The sequence below is a fragment of the Oncorhynchus gorbuscha genome, unplaced genomic scaffold, assembly GCF_021184085.1.
Source record: "Oncorhynchus gorbuscha isolate QuinsamMale2020 ecotype Even-year unplaced genomic scaffold, OgorEven_v1.0 Un_scaffold_5874, whole genome shotgun sequence".
NCBI classification, from domain to species: Eukaryota; Metazoa; Chordata; class Actinopteri; order Salmoniformes; family Salmonidae; genus Oncorhynchus; species Oncorhynchus gorbuscha.
The window spans coordinates 15,001-19,270 of record NW_025749588.1 but is presented as its reverse complement, the minus strand read 5'-3'; the positions used below and the strand labels follow the sequence as shown (position 1 = coordinate 19,270).

Sequence of the window (4,270 nt, the reverse complement as noted above, 5' to 3'; positions counted from 1 at the left end):
CTGTACCTCACCTTTACCCTCCTGTACCTCACCTTTACCCTCCTGTACCCCACCTTCACCCTCCTGTACCCCACCTTCACCCTCCTGTACCCCACCTTCACCCTCCTGTACCCCACCTTTACCCTCCTGTACCCCACCTTCACCCTCCAGTACCCCACCTTGACCCTCCTGTGCCTCACCTTTACCCTCCTGTGCCTCACCTTCGCCCTACTGTACCCCACCTACACCCTCCTGTACCCCACCTTCACCCTCCTGTACCTCCTGTACCCCCACCTTCACCCTACTGTACCCCACCTTCACCCTACTGTACTCCACCTTCACCCTCCTGTACTCACCTTGACCCTCCTGTACTCACCACCCTCCTGTACCTCACCTTCACCCTCCTGTACCCCCACCTTCACCCTACTGTACCCCACCTTGCCCTGTACCCCACCTTTGCCCTCCTGTACCCCACCTTCACCTCCTGTACCCCATCTTCACCCTCCTGTACTCCCATCTTCACCTCCTGTACTCCCCACCTTTACCTCCTGTACTCCCGCCTTTACCCTCCTGTACCCCGCCTTGACCCTCCTGTACCTCATCCTTACCCTCCTGTACCTCATCCTTACCCTCCTGTACCTCATCCTTACCCTCCTGTACCTCACCTTCACCCTTCTGCACCCCCACCTTCACCCTCCTGTACCTAATCTTCACCCTTCTGCACCCCCACCTTCTGTACCTCATCTTCACCCTCCACCTTCACCCTCCTGTACCTCACCTTCACCCTTCTGCACCCCCACGTTCACCCTCCTGTACCTCATCTTCACCCTTCTGCACCCCCACCTTCACCCTCCTGTACCTCATCTTCACCCTTCTGCACCCCCACCTTCACCCTCCTGTACCTCATCTTCACCCTCCATCTTCACCCTACTGTACCTCATCTTTACCCTCCTGTACCTCATCTTCACCCTCCACCTTCACCATCCTGTAACCCGCTTTCACCTTATCTGTGAACTGCTGTCTGTACTGTGTGGCTTCCGTGTCTCAGAGTCGAACCGGCGACGATACACCAATATAAAAGTCCCAATCACCTGTTTTCAGGCCCAGCTGGAGAATGAGAAGAAGAAACGGGAGGCCATGGAGAAAGAGAAGGATCAGATGGAGAGAGAGAAGCAGGACTTGATGCTGAGGCTGTACCAGTTTGAGGAGACAACCAAGAAGGCAGAGAGAGGTAAGGACATGTAATATAGGAAGGTAGGGTGCACCACAGATTTCCAGACAGACTTCCATCCTTCATAATCTAATCATTCCTAGGAAGGCAGGGTGTGTCAGAGACGCCCTTCCTTCATAATCTAATCATTCCTAGGAAGGCAGGGTGTGTCAGAGACGCCTTCCTTCATAATCTAATCATTCATAGGAAGGCAGGGTGTGTCAGAGACGCCCTTCCTTCATAATCTAATCATTCAAACTCCTCACGACGCCAGGACAGCGGAGTCAATCACCACCTTCCGGAGACACCTGAAACCCCACCTCTTTAAGGAATACCTAGGATAGGATAAGTAATCCCTCTCACCCCCTTAAGATTTAGATGCACTATTGTAAAGTGACTGTTCCACTGGATGTCATAAGGTGAATGCACCAATTTGTAAGTCGCTCTGGATAAGAGCGTCTGCTAAATGACTTAAATGTAAATGTAAATGTAATTCATAGGAAGGCAGGGTGTGTCAGAGACGCCCTTCCTTCATAATCTAATCATTCCTAGGAAGGCAGGGTGTGTCAGAGACGCCCTTCCTTCATAATCTAATCATTCCTAGGAAGGCAGGGTGTGTCAGAGACGCCCTTCCTTCATAATCTAATCATTCCTAGGAAGGCAGGGTGTGTCAGAGACGCCCTTCCTTCATTGTCTAATCATTAAATAGACTTTATTGTCTGTAGAGACACTGCCATCACATGTTGCCTTGCTTCCCTTCAGACTTGGGTTGCGTCCCAAGTAGTATCTCCTTTCTCCTGAAGTGTACACTCGTTCACTACTTCCCAATCACATAGAGGCATAGACCAGTGGGAGTTTCCACCATATTTCTTAGCCAAATATCAAATCAGAGGGGAAGGGAACACTTTGGGATAAATTAGAGACAACAGCCTTGCTCTTTATCAGGTTGAGTTGAAACTCGTGTATTAACTAGTCAGATCTTTGATTACAGAGGAATAATCAAGATAACCTTTTAACTAGCAGCATAGCTTGCCTTAATCCCCTACACTTCCCTTGGGTAAAGTAAGGGTAAAGGGTAAAGTGAACACAAACATATTTTTTACTATATAATCTCAGTGGGAATTGAACCTACAACCTTGGTGTTGCTAGTGTCACTCTTTTACCAACTGAGCCATACAAGACCACCTCTACCCCACCTACACCCTCATATACCCCACCTTCACCCTCCTGTACCCCACACTACAGGCTGATCCAACTTTGAATTAATGTCCTTAAAACAAGTAAAAATTAGGCTCAGTAGTATGTGTGGCCTCCACGTGCCTGTATGACCTCCCTACAATGCCTGGGCATGCTCCTGATGAGGTGGCGGATGGTCTCCTGAGGGATCTCCTCCCAGACCTGGACTAAAGCATCCGCCAACTCCTGGACAGTCTGTGGTGCAACGTGGCGTTGGTAGATGGAGCGAGACATGATGTCCCAGATGTGCTCAATTGGATTCAGGTCTGGGGAACGGGCGGGCCAGTCCATAGCATCAATGCCTTCCTCTTGCAGGAACTGCTGACACACTCCAGCCACATGAGGTCTAGCATTGTCTTGCATTAGGAGGAACCCAGGGCCAACCGCACCAGCATATGGTCTCACAAGGGGTCTGGCGAGCACATGGAGGGCTGTGCGAACCCAAAGAAATGCCACCCCACACCATGACTGACCCACCGCCAAACCGGTCATGCTGGAGGATGTTGCAGGCAGCAGAACGTTCTCACGGCGTCTCCAGACTCTGTCACGCCTGTCACATGTGCTCAGTGTGAACCTGCTTTCATCTGTGAAGAGCACAAGGCGCCAGTGGCGAATTTGCCAAACTTGGTGTTCTCTGGCAAATGAAAATCGTCCTGCACGGTGTTGGGCTGTAAGCACAACCCCCACCTGTGGACGTCGAGCCCTCATACCACCCTCATGGAGTCTGTTTCTGACCGTTTGAGCAGGCACATGCACATTTGTGGCCTGCTGGAGGTCATTTTGCAGGGCTCTGGCAGTGCTCCTCCTGCTCCTCCTTGCACAAAGGCGGAGGTAGCGGTCCTGCTGCTGGGTTGTTGCCCTCCTACGGCCTCCTCCACGTCTCCTGATGTACTGGCCTGTCTCCTGGTAGCGCCTCCATGCTCTGGACACTACGCTGACAGACACAGCAGACCTTCTTGCCACAGCTCGCATTGATGTGCCATCCTGGATGAGTTGCACTACCTGAGCCACTTGGGTGGGTTGTAGACTCAGTCTCATGCTACCACTAGAGCGAAAGCACCGCCAGCATTCAAAAGTGACCAAAACATCAGCCAGGAAGCATAGGAACTGAGAAGTGGTCTGTGGTCCCCACCTGCAGAACCACTTTATTGGGGTGTCTTGCTAGTTGCCTATAATTTCCACCTGTTGTCTATTCCATTTGCACAACAGCATGTGAAATGTATTGTCAATCAGTGTTGCTTCCTAAGTGAACAGTTTGATTTCACAGAAGTGTGATTGACTTGGAGTTACACTGTGTTGTTTAAGTGTTCCCTTTATTTTTTTGAGCAGTGTATATATGTGTATATATATATGTATATGTATTTGAATATAATGTCTGTCTGTCTGTAACAGAACTGCAGGAGCAGCTGGAGAGAGCTATCCGTCTGGAAGAGGAGGAGGAGGGTGGAGCAGGATGCAGCCAGGCTGGAGGCTGAGAGACAGGCTGCTCTCCTGGCCAAAGACGAGCTGGCCAGGCAGGCCGTGATTCAGCTAGAGAGTCAGGAACAGCTGGTGAGTACACTGGGATGAGTTAGGAACAGCTGGTGAGGACACTGGGGTGAGTCAGGAACAGCTGGTGAGGACACTGGGGTGAGTCAGGAACAGCTGGTGAGGACACCGGGATGAGTCGGGAACAGCTGGGGAGGACACTGGGATGAGTTAGGAACAGCTGGTGAGGATGAGTCAGAACAGCTGGTGAGGACACTGGGATGGAGTCAGGAACAGCTGGTGAGGACACCGGGATGAGTCGGGAACAGCTGGGGAGGACACTGGGATGAGTCGGGAACAGCTGGGGAGGACACTGGG

The 4,270-nt window shown here is 51.4% G+C and overlaps 1 pseudogene; it reads left to right on the top strand.

Moving 5' to 3' along the window:
- The first annotated feature begins 1,161 nt into the window (after positions 1-1,161).
- Positions 1,162-4,270, top strand: part of LOC124029242 — a 6,707-nt pseudogene continuing 3,598 nt past the window's right edge.